Raw genomic sequence first — 16,507 nt, 5'->3', positions numbered from 1 at the left:
CTTTTTCCTATGAATGATTACAAGGCAAAAGTCCAGATGCCAGACAGTAGTTAACTCGCAAAGTTAAGGTCTCCTAACATTGAAGCCATTCTAGTTTCTCAAATACATTCTGTGAAGATGAATTCTCCTCCAAAATCTACTTTCCAAAGGTGCCCTTAATAGATCTCAACTATACCAGGCCACTTTTGCAAAGTCACTAAAACAACCTGCTATTAAAATAAATAAAACATCTTAGTGGTTTTACTTGTCAAAGAATTAAGTCTACACTCATTGATCAAGGCTTATCCACAGTGTCCTCAGCCTACATCTTAAGCTTAATTTCCTCTGCCCTCCCATTTGTATGTCACAATAGGTTGCATGTTATACACATTCCCTTGCTTTTCTATCTCTTCCTTTGTCATGCTCTTCTTTGTCCCTAGGAGTCTCCTGCCTATTGTTTGTTTTGAAATCCTATTCCTTTTCAAGGTCATTCTCAAATGCCACACTCTTTATAAAACATTTTTTATCCATCTTCTGCCTAATAAAACCATAATTGCTTACTCTTGTGAATTTCCCTAGCACTGAATTGCTCCTCTCCCGAAGCAATTATCTTTTGCCCTATAATATCACTATTTATTCTTTAGCTGTATTTCTTCCACTGGGAACAAACAGCATCTTAGCCCTCTAGGTGCTCACTAAAATGCCAGGCATAATACTTCATGGAAGATAGGTGTCCAGAAACTAATTAGGGATTTGTTTACTTTGCCTAGTAGTCCTCTCCACATGTATTGCGGATAATGAAATCTAGAATATATTCAAATATTCAAAACACTACACTGGAAAAAAAAACCAGTATTTCAAAAATCTCATGTAAAATTAGGCATATGATAAAGATCTTGGTGTTCCTTCAAATTTTGCTCATCTTCAAACTCTGTATCACCAATGCATATTTTCACTGCCTGAAAGGGTAATATTAACATCAATAAAAGAATCAGCAAATCCTAATTCTAACTTAAAAGTATATGTGAGGTCATCAAAGTTACAAAAATGCTGAAGGCTAACACTTTTACATTCAAAATTCATTTAAAGTAGAACCTCATAGTATTTAATATAGATACATTTCCAATGTTCAAGCCTCATGAAAAATTCTTTGGCTGAATTATTGCTAGTATGAAATATAGCCTTTCCTTAGGAACGATAATGTAATGACAATGACAGTGATCTACTCAAAAATACTACTAGCATTCATGTTGAATCAGAGTTTAAATTTTCATCACTTTGATTTGTTGTTTCAACAACTAAATTATTAAACTCCTACCACATTCAATGCAATATATAAAACCTTAATATATTAAGTAATATATTAATATATATCACCTTAACCATAGTAGGATGGGTGTGTGTGTGTCTGTGTCTGTGTGTGTGCATGTGTGTAAAATCAATTTGCCCATGCAGGTAGGTTAAAAAAGTTGGTTTTTAGCTGCTCTATGATGGGGTAGATTAAAAATCTCATTACCTGCTTAATCATTAAAAAAAGCTGAAAAGTAAAAAGATTAGTAATGATCAAATAACTTAACTGTTCTTTCATTAAATGAAGCAAAGTAATCAGACTTTAACTTATTCCATTTTATGAATCAAATTAAACCACCCAAGCAGTGTTCCCATTGTCAGATAGTAAATCAGCTAGAAAGGAAGATTTCTCTCATCGATGTGTTAATAATCTTTTTAGATCTATACATAAAAATTACAGTATAAAAAGTACCTACTGAATTGAGACATTTGAAGCTTTCATTGTACTTTTAAATATATTTCCAGTTCTTTTTAATCCTCATATAACCACTCATTTCCATCCCATTATAAATTTCTTCCCTCATCCTCCACACACATCCATTGTACAACTGTTCCTTCATGGCAAAACGCATCAAGATCAAGACTGTATATAAATAATTGATACCATGATAGAAACATAGCATAAATGACATTCACAAGGATTATGTTCTCATGCTGGATCTAAAAACTTTGAAAAGCACTTGCCTTCAGGGTTCTTGATTATCTCAAGCTATAATGCTCCACAGTTCCAATAAGGAAGTGGCACATTTAAGAACTGTGAAAGATTTATTTCTGAAAATAACAGAAGGAAGAATTGTGGGCTGCTGAACTATCATACAGAAAAAAAAATCCATCCCACTCTTTTTGCTATTATATTGTTTGAGAAGTTGCAGTAAATCTTCACTTTGGCTACCATCCTGTTTTATTTTCCTATAACTATCATCACTTTTATTATGGAATGCTTTATAGGGCACTTTAGCCCTCAGCTCTTTTCCTAAGCACTGGCACTGATATTGTAGGATCTATCAAGCATTTTAACCAGTTTATTCTTTGCTTTCAGACCATGACGAGAAATCATCATCATGGCTTTAAAAAAGAATATTTGGCCATCATCTCCCCCCAATATCCCTATTTTCATCACATTTTAGGATAGCTCTTTCCATTCTAACATAGTGGAATTTTCTAGGAGAATAAAACAACCACAAAGCAGGTGAGCAAGTGCTTAGCTGGAGAGAGCCCCTCCCTCCTCTATGCTGTGCCAGCACCAGCTGAAGAGCAGGTGGTATAATTGAGCATTTCCTCTTGCTCAGGGGCTGACCCTGGAGTTACACCTCACAAGCACTGATGATAGGAAAGCCCACAGAAATGCTCTCTACTCAGACTCCTCTCCTTAAGTTCTTTATTTTGCGTAAGATATGTTCTTTCCTGAGTACCAGGGGAAAATGTCCAGGGAATTTCCATACTTTCTAACAGAAGTGACCCAAGATGTCATCTTTCATGTTCACCAATTAAATCACAGTTACAATAAACTGCAAGTATCCTTGACATCAGGAACTGTATCTATTTCATTTGTTCCTATAATCCTAGTGCCAAAGACTATGCGTGGGGCAAAATAGAAAATCCAGTAAATATTTATTGGGTGAATAAATTAATGAATGTATATGATGAAAATTACTAGAAATTTTAAAGATTTGCTTATAGTTGTAAGTATCTTAAGAACTTTATTGTGTTTGTCCATAAATATACAATAAAATGTGCAGAAATCAGTGGCTTTAAATAGAACAATGCTACATTAAGCATTAAGTGATTGTCAGCATCTCTTGAAAGAGCAGCAATTTCCTCATGTGTAACAAGGGTTTTGCAACTAGAGCCCATGAGCTGAATCTGATTCACAACCCATTTTGATATATGAGGCTTTTCTGGAGAATATACACACTCATTTGTTTCCACATTTTAAAGTTGCTTCTGCATACAATTGTGACTGAGTTGAGTAGTTGGGACAGAGACCATACAGCCCATGTAATTTAAATATTGACTATGTGGCTCTTCACAAAAATGTTTGTCAGCTCCTTATCTCTAAGAAGGACACACATCCATTAGAGGTGGACCCCAGACTGCCAAAAGTTTTGTAGAGATGAATTCCCATGCCAGTGAGTTATCATGCCAACCTTACTCTAAACTCCAATTTCCCACCGTGTGGCTACTGATCTGATTCCACTTTACATTATTCAACCACTGTTTTACCTTCTAATCACTACAGTGTTGTATTCTATTCCAACAATGAAATGGCAGCTCCCTCAGGAATTCTAAAGTCTGATGTCTCTGTTCCATCATTCTAGCACCCTATTCCCATACTCACCAACTGGGCCATTGGGTAGAGAAGGTGCTCTTTATTTCGCTAGAGTCCACCACTCCTTATTGTCACACGTTAGCCAATTTCATTCATCAACGTGTCTGCCTGATCTTTGAAAATACTTGCGTCTCTGCTCCTGTCATATGACAAAACTTATTATACAGACTTAAGGCTCAAATCCATTAAGTTAAAGTCTCACACAAAACTTACTTATTCTGAAAATCCATTCACACCTAAACTATTTCATAAAGTGTTGCCCATTTTCATAGTGAGCTCACAAACTGTTTGCTCAAACTCTGGTTTAAAAGGAAAATGTTCTACCACCTGTGGGAAAACCCAGAATATAAGAGTCAAGGGAAACACTTATAGTTTTACAGCAAAGGACATTCTTCAGGGCAGGGTAAAGACTCAGGCTACCAAGTGATTTTTCACAACATGACAAGTCTGCTTGGGGCACTTGGTCAGGGTTTCTGAACCCTTTGGGCAACTGCTTTGTGGAGTTTTATTTTTTTTTTCTTTTTAAAATGGAGACACATACGATTTGATTGAAAGGAGATGAAAGATAAAACATTGGGAGGAATAAAAAAAAGCTAAAAGTAGTTGGCAACCCTGGATGTATTTGTTTTAATGAAAAGAATATATGCAGAAACTAGAAGACAGTGCTAATGAGGCCAAGGGCACTGCCTCCACCCCTGTGTGAGTTTATTAGCTTTGCACAAAGAAAGATGCAGCTTAACAATCACATCTGAACTCCTAACCTTAATCCATCAGCCTATAAATACCTGCCACTGCTCATGAAGGAGACCGGAGTCTTGAAACGAGGCACCATCAGCCAACTGTCTCCACTAAAAAACTAGCTTATCTCATTGGCCAGCATTATATCATACATAACAAGCTAGTTAAAGTTAATAAAGCCAAGTAGAAATTTAATATTTTAAAAGTGACACAATATAAAAAGTTATTTTTATGTATTCTCAGGGAAAATTGGTTTATTTACATTTAAAACACATCCTGATCCATAAGCTTACTGCTTGAGTGGTCTGATGGAAAATCCTCCCTCTGGGACTCTGAGTCTTATATCAAACTTTCCAATTTCAGTTCCACTTGGATTTCAAAACAACTACCAAAACAAACTACTCTACTTTCCTGCAAATAATTATGATGTAGCCCTTGATCCCTACAGATAACATCCCTATTACTTTTCACAATGAATCTATGACATTTTCCTTTTGTGTTTTCCTCTCTTATGACTTCTCCATCTAGACACTTGCCCTCAACGTTCTATCAATGATCTGTAGTTTTAGTGGATTTAGCAATGCTACCACCTTTGCCTTATCTAATGCTTAGTTCTCAGACAACTTCTAACTTTACCTATTGATGACACTGGGCACCAGTGATCACACCAGCTTCTTCAAAGCAGTTTTTTCAGTTGACTTGAGGACACATGCTTCTCCTGGGTCTTGTCCTTACAGTCTGGGCATGCATGTCACCCTGTCAAAACGTAAGTCACAATGTCTCACTCCTCAGCACAACACCCTTCAGTGGCAGCTTGCTCAGCTGTTGTGAAAGCCCAGTGATCATTTTGCCCCCAAAGTCCCTGTGGGCTTTGAGGTGTCATGGCCTCTCTGACCTAGTCTTTCTCTCTCTCACCACACTGTCCAGAAGCACTCCTGCCTTTGCCTCTGCCTCTTCCCTAGTTGTGCCTTACACCTGGAATGCTCTCTGCCCTTCCCTCCCCTCCCCTATTCAGTCATATCCACTCAGCTTATTTCTCTTCTTTATGACCATATATAAATGTCATTTTCCCTGACTGCCCTCTGATAGTTCCTGTTCTCTCATTTGCTTTATTTTTCTTAGTGCTTATGTTTTGTTTATCATGCTATACATTTTTTTTTCTTTTTCAGTCTGTCTTTATTGCTAGAGTGTAAGGCCCATAAGAGCAATGATTTGTCTTCACAACTTTATTGCCAGAGTCTAGAATATAACAGACTTTCGATAAATTTGTGTTGGATATATTTATAAGGAAATGATAAAAACGGCTCCAGTCATCTGAGCTCAGCTTGCTTCTTTTGCCATGCCTGTGATGCTGAATCCACCAGCCTCTTCCCAGAAACCCTGAGGAAGGCTAGTTTCTCCTGCTCCCTGGGTTCCTTCACTACTTTTCAGTTTCACAAATACCTAGCCATCATCAACATCTTCCTGAGACATTTCTGCTGCTCCTTTGCCTTCCGCAGAACCTAAGTAGATTTCTATCATTCAGTACAAAATGTCATTGCAGGTGTTTGTTAACTGGTTTGTCTCTTCCTAGAGCCTTAAGCTCACTCAGGATGTTTAGAAGGTAGATAACACACACCAGGCAACAGAGACATTTTACCCTGTAGCTAATTTCTGCTCAAAGAGATAATATATATGCTAAAAGTCTGAATGCCCAAGTGTTTAGAGCATTTAGAATATATAAACAAGTTAGGAGGAAAAAAGTGTGAAGGCAAAAAACAGAGAGGGAATAATTTAACATGAATTTGCACTTCTTGGAAAATAAAGCTATTCATTCATTCAGCTATTAACTCACCAAACATTTATTGACTGCCTGTCTGGGCTGGATGCTATTGTCAGGATGTTGAAATGTGAAAGAAACCAAACTCGAGCCACTGATCTTTGTGGTACACACACTATGACCATAAAGACAGCCTTGTAAGAAGTACATCTGGGCCAATCTTCACACCTCTCCTCCATCTGAAATCATTGCCATAAAACCACTCTCCATTTCTAGGAAGGGCAATTAAATGATGGAATCATTTATTATTATTTTTTTTTACCTAAATTGGACAGAAATACCTGGTGTTGGAAATATTCATTAATAATTTTAAACCTCCCAGGAATATTTGAATCCCACAATTTTTGATAACATGTTCAATTCTAGCTTATATATAGAAGTGAGGTAAAACATGGACAGTCAAATGTAAATGGCATCTTTTTTCCTTCCTATGGCCTGTTCTGCAAAAACGTGTTCATTATTTTCACAACTATTTATTTGGTGCCTATTATATGCCAGGCATTTTTCTAGCATGAAGGTCCCACCATGGAGATTACTCCAGTGATTTTTTGGGGGGGTGGCACGAAGTATGCATTTGTAGCTAATCTTCTGGGTGTGGGATGTGGTGCCCAAACTTTATATCCTCTCCTGGGCATCAACCTGTCTGTTGCCTGCAGATTTGAGGTGCATAACCCATCTTCTTTCTTTCAGGTTCTGGACCACAACTCCCATGAGTGCCTGAGAAAATTCCCTGTTCCACCAACTGTTCCTTCTAAGCAAGTAGCTGCTTTTATTATTTACACAAACCCACTCCTGTGGAAACATTTTCTTCTTTCAGTCTCTCAAGATATATTCAGACTTTGAGGTCCAAGAAGTGTACATCTAGTGTTCAAGATCTGCAATTAAGTATTTTTTTATGCCTTTCCTAGAAATTTGGAGCAGAAGGAGATGCAAGTATTCAGTCAGTTGCTCTAATCCAATCACAGTGGAAAAAAAAAGGCTTTCACTAAAACCATAGAAGTGTCTTACAAATTAAATTTAGGATGAATGAAACCAATCCATAACATGTAACTAAATACTCTACATACAAATATATACTAAACAGTGTGCTCTCTGTGATTCCCTATAATGACAGAGACAAGCTACATACAAAAATCAGTGAGTTTTGTTATGAAATTTTAATAACTTTATATCATTTTAAACTGTGTGTGTGTTTCTTTACTACTTTCTTCCCCTAAACATGATTAACTAGAAATCTCTCCATACTAAAGTATTAAAAAAATCCTTAGCTAAGCTGCACCCAAGGAACTCCCATGGGGGCTTCTTTTTTCTTCTTAGTCTTTCCTCCATTGTCCAGGGATTCTCTCTGCATTCTGTGCTGTTCACATCTCTTATGAATCCTGTCAGGGTAGACCTTCTTTTGCATCAATCTTTTTTAATACTAACTTTGGAAAATTCATTCTCTCTTTCTACAGCTATTAAAAGTTTTCAGTGAAAGTGAAAACAATGTACAAATCATCACCATGTATTCCATTATCAATGCCTTACATCTCCTTAGCACCTTCTAGGCAGAAATCATAATTGCAAAGTTTAAGTGAATTTTATTACATGCTGTTTACTGGTCTAAGCATTTTACCCAGACCCTTTCATTCTCACCACAGACCCATGAATTAGGCACTATTATTCTCTTTCACAGGGGAAGTAACTTATTCAGAGAAAGGTTAAATAATTCACCTGTATACTAAGCTAGAAATTACCAGAGCTTAGATACAAACCAAGGCAGTTGTCTTTAGCATTCTTGCTCTTAACACTCTACTCTTCATGATATTAGGTATAGGTGAGGATACAATGTAGAGCATGGCACAAGTTCTGTACTAGAGAATTTTATAATATAATAAGTAGGAGCTATCAGTGCCTTAAACATTTCTCTCCTGTTATGCCTACTGATCTTTACTGAAGTTTTAAGTAGCAGACAATGTTTGTTAATAAGAACTTCAAATATGATCGTTTCCAGAAGGGTTTACTGGAGAAGTATTGCCCACTCTGGGTTTTAAAGAATAGTGGCCCTGTAGGATGTTAAGAAGTTAACAACAACAATGGGATCAATGATGAAATGATAAGGGTGGCATTGATATTTTAGGGTAAGGCACTCTGAAAATATCACATAGCGAATAGTCTACTCACAATGTCAGTTTAAGTATGGGGATTCATTTGAAATTAAGGTTTGGAACAAAGAAGAAGAAATGATTGACTCTAGACCAAAGAGTGGACACAATTTCATAACTGGAGAGAAAGAAAAGAAAAAAAAAAGAGAGAACAGGATTAAGATGGCAGAAAAGAAGGACTGAAGCTCACCTTCTCTCATAAAAACAACAAAATTACAACCAAATGCTGAACAACCTTCAATCAAATGGACTGGAAACTTTCAAAAAGACTTCCTACTGCAGAAGACAAAGAGTAGGCCACATCAAGATGGTAGGAGGGCAATTACATGATATAAGCAACCCCATACCAGCCATGTGGGCAGCTCACAGTCTGGAAAGTAACTGTATAACAGAGAATCACCTACAGAAGTGAGAGTTCTGAGCCCCACATTAGATCCCCACACCTGAGGATCTGGCATTGAAGGCCAGTAGAGCTTATGCACAGGAGCTCCATGGGACTGGGGGAAGCAGAGACCCCATTCTTGAAAGGGGAACACAGGCATTTGTGTGTTCTGGGACTGAGGGCAAAGCAGAGACTCCACAGGAATCTGGGTCAGACTTGGCCACAGTTCTTGGAGGATCACCTGGGAAAACAGGGGGTGACTGTGGCTCATGGTGGGGGAGGGACATTGGAGGTAAAGGTCTTGAGAACATTCATGAGTGTGTGTTCCTCTAGAGGTGACCATTTTGGGAAAATCTGGCCCCATCCATCAGTGCTGAGAAGCCCACAGGTGAAACAATAATCCAAGTGGGATCATAGCCCCACCCATCAGTAAACAGGCTGCTTAAAGGTCACCCCAGGCACACAGCTACCAGAGACAAAGCCCCACCCACAAGAGGGATAGAAACCAGTGGGCAGGCACCAGTCCCTCCCATCACGAAGCCTAGAGCAATCTCTTGTACCAACTTCAGCTACAAGGGGGGGTAGACATCAGAAGTAAGAGATACTACAGATCTATTGTCTGAAAAAAAGGAGACCACACCAAAAACCTATAAAAATGAAAAGGCAAATAGCTATAACTCAGATAAGGGAGAAATAAAAAAAAAACAGAAAAGCAGTTAAGTGATCTGGAGATTATCAGATCCCACGAAAAAGACTTTAAACTGATGATGCTGAAGATGATGCAAGACATTGGAAATAAACTGGAGGCAAAGATTGATAATTTACAGGAAACACTGAGCAAAGAAATACAAGATTTAAAACAGGCAAGCAGAGATGCAAAATACAATAACTGAAATAAAAAATGCATTAGAAGCAGCTAAGAGCAGAATACAGGAGGCAGAAGAACAAATAAGTGATGTGAAGGACACACTAGTGGAAATCACTGATGCAGATCAGAAAAGAGAAAAAAAGATTGAAAAGAAATGAAGACAGTCTCAGAGAACTCTGGGACAATGTTAAACACACCAACATCTGTATTATATGGATTCCAGAAAGAGAAGAGAAAGAGAAAGGGATAGAAAATATATTCAAAGAGATAATAGTTGAAAACTTCCCTAACATGGAAAAGGAACCACTCACTCAAAGCCAGGAAGCACAATGAGTACCATATAAAATAAATCCAAGGAGGAACACCCAGAAACACATATTAACCAAACAGACCAAAATTAAAGACAGAAAAAATATAAAAAAAAAAGAAAAAGAAGTTCTTGTCATGGCACAGCAGAAATGAATCTGACAAGGAAGCATGAGGTTGTGGGTTCAATCACTGGCCTTGCTCAGTGGGTTAAGGATCTGGCATTGCCATTATCTGTGGTATAGGCTGCAGATGCACCTTGGATCTGATGTTGCTGTGGTTGTGGCATAGACTGGCAGCTGTAGCTCCAATTGAACCCCTAGTCTGGGAACTTCCATATGCCATGGGTGCAGCCCTAAAAAAAATAATAAAGAAATTTTAAAAAGATATAATATTGAAAGCAGCTAGGGAAAAGAAAAAAATAACATACAGGGGAACCCCAATAAGGTTATCAGCAGATATTTCAGCAGAAACACTGCAGGCCAGAAGGCAGTGGCATGCTCAATATAAAGTGATGAAAGGAAAAAAAACCTACAACCAAGGTTATTTTACACAGCAAGGCTCTCATTCAGATTTGAAGGAGAAATCAAAACCTTCACAGATAAGCTAAAGCTGAGAGAATTCAGCAACACTAAACCAGCTTTACAACAGATACTAAAGGAACTTCTCTAGGCAGAAAAGAAAAGGCCACAACTAGAAACAAAAATACCACAAATGACAAGGCTCACCAGTAAAGGCATATATACGGTAAAGCTAGGAAATCATCCATGTACAAATATGCTACCAAAATCAGAAATTGTGAAAAGTGGAGGGCAGAAATGCAGGACACTGGAGATGCATTTGCAATTAAGAGACCAACAACTTAAAACAATCTCCTATATTAAATAAAATAAACTCCTATATTAAAACTTCAGGGTAACTGCAAACCAAAAATCTGTAATTCATGCACACATAAATAAGAAAAATCAACTCAAATAGAACAGTGAAGATAGTCATCAAGCCACAAGAGGACAGAACAAGATAAGAAGGGAAGAAAAAAGAGCAACAAAAACATTTAATAAAATGGCAATAAGAACATACATATCAATAATTACCTTAAATGTAAATGGATAGACTAAATGCCCCAACCAAAAGACATATGCTGGCTGAATGGATAAAACAAGAAGATCCATATATATGCTGTCTTCAAGAGACCCACTTCACTTCTAAGGATACATACAAATTGAAAGTGAGAGGATGGAAGAAAATATTCCTTTCAAACAGGAATCAAAAGAAAGCTGAAGAAGCAACACTCATACTAGAAAAACTAGACCTTAAAATAAAGAATATTATAAGAGACAAAGAAGGACATTACATAATGATCAAAGGAACAATCCAAGAAGAAGATATAACAACTGTAAAAACATATGCACCCATCATAGGATTGCCTCAATATATAAGGCAACTGCCAACAACTTTAAAAGGATAAATTTACAATAACACAATAGGAGGGGATTTTAACACCCCACTTTCAGATGGACATATCATACAGACAGAAAATGAGCAAGGAAACACAGGCCCTAAATGAAGGATTAGACCAGATGGACTTAATAGATATTTATAGGACATTCCATCCCAAAGCAGCAGAATACACATTCTTCTCAAGTGCACATGGAACATTCCCTAGGATTGATCACATTCTGGGCCACACATTAGCCTCAGTAACTTTAAGAAAACTGAAATCATATCAAGCATCTTTTCCAACCACAAAGCTATAAAACTGGGAATCAACAACAAGAAAAAAATTGCAAAAACATAAACATGTTGAAACTAAACAACATGCTACTGAACAACCAATGGATCACTGAAGAAATCAAAGAGGAAATTAAAAAAAAACCTAGAAGCAAATGACAAAAATGATACAACACTCCAAAAGTTATGGGATGCAGCAAAAGCAATTCCAAGAAGGAAGTTTATAGCAATACAAGCCTACCTCAGGAAACAAGAAAAAGCTCAAATAAATAACTTAAATTTACATCTAAAGCAACTAGAGAGTAAAAAACAGAAAAGATCTTGAAGTTCCCGTCGTGGCGCAGTGGTTAACGAATCCAACTAGGAACCATGAGGTTGCGGTTCGGTCCCTGCCCTTCCTCAGTGGGTTAATGATCCGGCGTTGCCGTGAGCTATGGTGTAGGTTGCAGATGCGGCTCGGATCCCGCGTTGCTATGGCTCTGGCGTAGGCCGGTGGCTACAGCTCCGATTCAACCCCTAGCCTGGGAACCTCCATATGCCACGGGAGCGGCCCAAGAAATAGCAACAACAACAACAACAACAAAAGACAAAAAAAAAAAAAAAAACAGAAAAGATCTAAAGTTAGCAGAGAGAAAGAAATCATAAAGATCAGAGCAGAAATAAATTAAACAGAAATGAAGAAAACCATAGAAAAGATCAATAAAACTAAAAGCTGATTCTTTGAAAAGATCAACAAAATTGATAAATTCTTATCTAGACTTATTAAGGAAAAAAGAGGACTCAAATTAATAAAATTAGAAATGAAAAAGGAGAAGTTACAATGGACATCACAGAAATACAAAGGATCATAAGAGATACTACATGCAACTATATGACAATAAAAAGGGAAACCTAGAAGAAATGGACATATTCTTAGCAAAGTACAATCTTCCTAGACTAAACCAAGACAAAATAGAAAAGATGAATGGACCAATCACAAGCACTGAAATTGAAAATGTGATTTAAAACCTTCCAACAATCAAAATTCCAGGACCAGATAGCTTCACAGGCAAAGTCTATCAAACATTTCAAAAAGAGCTAACAGCTATGCTTCTGAAACTATTCCAAAAAAATGCAGAGGAAGGAACACTCCTAAACTCATTCTTTGAGACCACCATCACCCTGATACCAAAACCAGACGAAGATATCACAAAAAAAGAAAATTACAGGCCAATATCACTGATGAACATTGATGCAAAAATTCTCAACAAAATACTAGCAAACTGAATACAGCAATACATTAAAAGGATTGTACATCATGATCAAGTGGGATTTATCCCAGGGATGCAAGGATTCTTCAATACCTGCAAATCAATCAGTGTGATACACCATATTAACAAACTGAAAAATAAAAATCCTACGATCTTCTTAATAGAAGTAGAAAAAGCATTTGACAAAATTTAACACCCATTTCTGATAAAAACCCTTCAGAAAATGGGCATATAGGGAACCTAACTCAACATCATAAAGGCCGTATATGAAAAACACAGCTAACATCATTCTCAATGGTGAAAGGCTGAAAGGATGCCCACTGAGGTCAGGAACAAGACAAGGATGTCCACTCTCACACCTACTATTCAATATAGTTTTGGAAGTCCCAGCCATAGCAATCAGAGAAAAAAAAGGAATAGAAGGAATCAAAATTGGAAAGGAAGAAGTAAAACTATCATTGTTTGCAGATGACATGATACTATACCTAGAGAATCCTAAAAACTCTACCAGAAACTTGTTAGAGCTCATCAATGAATTTGGCAAAGTCAAAGGATACAAAATTAATACATAGAAATCAACTGTATTTCTATATACTAACAATGAGAAATCAGAAAGAGAAATTAGGGAACAATCCTGTTTACCATCACATCAAAAAGAATAATATACTTAGGAATAAACTTACCTAAATAGACAAAAGACCTGTACTCTGAAAACTATAAGACACTGATGAAAGAAATAAAGGTGACAGAAATAGATGGAAAGATGTACCATGCCCTTGGATTTTTAGAATCAATATTATGAAAATCACTACACTACCCAAGGCAATCTACAGACTCAATGCAATCCCTATCAAATTACCACTGACATTTTTCACAGACCTAGAACAAAATATTTCAAAATTTGTTTGGAAGCACAAAAGACCCAGAATAGCCAAAGCCATCCTAAGAAAGAAAAATGGAGCTGGAGGAATCAGGCTCTCTGACTTCAGACTATACTACAAAGATACAGTCGTCAAAACCATATGGTACTGGCACAAAGACAGAAATATATATCAGTGGAACAACACAGAAAGCCAAGAATTAAATCCACTCACCTATAGTTAACTAATCTATGACAAAGGAGGCAAAAATATACCATGGATAAAGAAAGCCCTTTAAATAAGTGGTGCTGGCAAAACTGGACAATCAAATGTAAAAGAATGAAATTAGAATAATTCCTGACACCATACACAAAAATAAATTCAAAACGGATTAAAGACCTAGATATAAGAGCAGATACTGTAGAATGCTTTGAGGAAAACATAGGCCAAGTACTCTCTGACATAAACCACATTAATATCTTCTCAGATCCACCTCCTAGAGTAATGACAATAAAAACAAAAATAAACAAATGGGACTTAATTAAACTTCAAAGTTTCTGCAGAGCACAGGAAACCCTAAATAAAATGAAAATAAAACCCACAGAATGGGAGAAAATTTTGCAAGTGAATCGACTGACAAGGGATTCATCTCCAAAATTTATAAACACCTACTGCAGCTCAATACCAAAAAAACAAACAACCCCATCCAAAAATGGGCAGAAGATCTAAACAGACAGTTCTCCAAAGAAGACATACAGATGGCTAAAAAAAAACACATGAAAAGATGTTCAACACCACTCATTATTAGAGAAATGCAAATCAAAACCACTATAAGTTACCACCTTACACCAGCCAGAATGGCCATCATCAAAAAGTCTACAAACAATAAGTGCTGGAGAGGGTGTGGAGAAGAAGGAACCCTATTACACTGTTGGTAGCAATGTAAATTGGTGCAACCACTGTGGAAAACAGGATGGAGATTCCTCAGTAAACTAAAAATAGAATTACCATTTGATCCAGCAATCCCACTCCTGGACATCTACTGGAGAAAACCATGACTTGGAAAGATACATGTACTCAAATGTTTATTGCAGCACTATACACAATAGCCAAGACATGAAAACAACCTAAATGTCCATCCACAGAGGAGTGCATCAAGAAGATGTGGTACATAGACACAGTAGAATATTACTCAGCCATTAAAATGAATGAAATACCAGCATTTTTAGCAACATGGATAGACCTAAAAATTATCATGCTAAGAGAAGTTAGCCAGACACTGACAAACCAACATCATATGTTATCACTTACATATAGAATCTAAAAAAAGGACAGAATGAACTTCTTTGCAGAACAGATACTGACCCACAGACTTCGAAAAACTTATGGTTTCCAAATGAGACAGGTTGGGGGGTGGGGGGATGTGCTGGGGGTTTGGGATGGAAACGCTATAAAATTGGGTTGCAATGATTGTTGTACAACAATGAATGTAATAAAATTCATTGAGTAAAAAAAGAAAAGAAGAAGATAAGTATGAAAATGAAGTAAAATGACATTATTTCTAATTAACTTCTGTTGAGTACAGCAAAACTTTTAGTATTTAGGTCATTGGTCTGCTAGAATGCAAAATGTAATAAAGTTAATACCTTGTATGGTTCCTTTTACCATTTTGCAAAATTATCGTCAAGAGATCAAGCAGATGGAAAATGGTTTTCATTATTTAGCAAAATTATTAGGATCATAGCATAAATAAACTCTAAAGTAAAAACAATTTTCATTCTTATATATGCAAAAGTTTAGGAAGTAATTACCTTTTATTTGGGTGGAATAATAGGTTGATAATATTTAGAAATAAAAATGGAAATTCCCTATTAGAAAATAATTATGTGATTTTTTCCCCAATATAATAAGAAAAATGTGAGGTTTAATAATAGGGCAATATTAAAGCACTTAATTCCTCATAAGGATCATTTGAAAGGCTATAATTATATTATACCACTTTAATATCTGAAAAGAAAAATCCTGCATGCATAATTACATTACTTTGTAAGGATATGGAGTGTACTTCAATTCGCTCAAAAAAGTTCTCCAGTAAAATGTGTTGTTCATGCTCATAAATAAGCATACCCATTTGATAATATCAAAGTTTTCTTCTAGTCCCCAAAATATAAATATATTTTAAATTCTTTTATTTATAATCTAAGACATTAAAATACAGTACACTCCTCATTGCTTGGACTTGGATTATCTGGGAGATACAGGCGCTGTGGTCATCTGTCTGACTTGAGCTTCTAGATCCAAATTCAGAAGGACCATTATGCAAAGAGGTGATGAAGGGAGGGTCCAGGAGTGGTAGAAAGGAGATGCTCTTTTTCCCAAGCTCATGTTCCAGATTTCAACCCAACACACTCAAAGGATTACTTACCAACTCAGCTGTCAAGTGGCGGTTCTTCTGGTGGAACCTAACTTGGGTCTGCTCGCCCGTGTGTAGTAAAGCCAATCTACTGACACTGGGTTGTGGCAAAGGAAAGTGCAGCATTTGTGGCAGAGCACCAAGCAAGAAGTCCAGGCAGGTAGTTTATACCAAATATCAGAGGTAGAAGTATATTTTGCCATGCAAACATGTTTGTAGCCATGTACATTAATTTGCCTAGAAAAGAAAAAGGAGAGAAATATGAAATAAAGAAAAATAAAAGTCCCATGGTGTTAGCTGAAAGGAAAAACTCTGAGTTTAACCTATAAAATGCACTT

The sequence above is a fragment of the Phacochoerus africanus genome, chromosome 5 (assembly GCF_016906955.1).
Source record: "Phacochoerus africanus isolate WHEZ1 chromosome 5, ROS_Pafr_v1, whole genome shotgun sequence".
In the NCBI taxonomy this organism is placed as follows: domain Eukaryota; kingdom Metazoa; phylum Chordata; class Mammalia; order Artiodactyla; family Suidae; genus Phacochoerus; species Phacochoerus africanus.
This window is presented reverse-complemented; position numbering follows the sequence as displayed.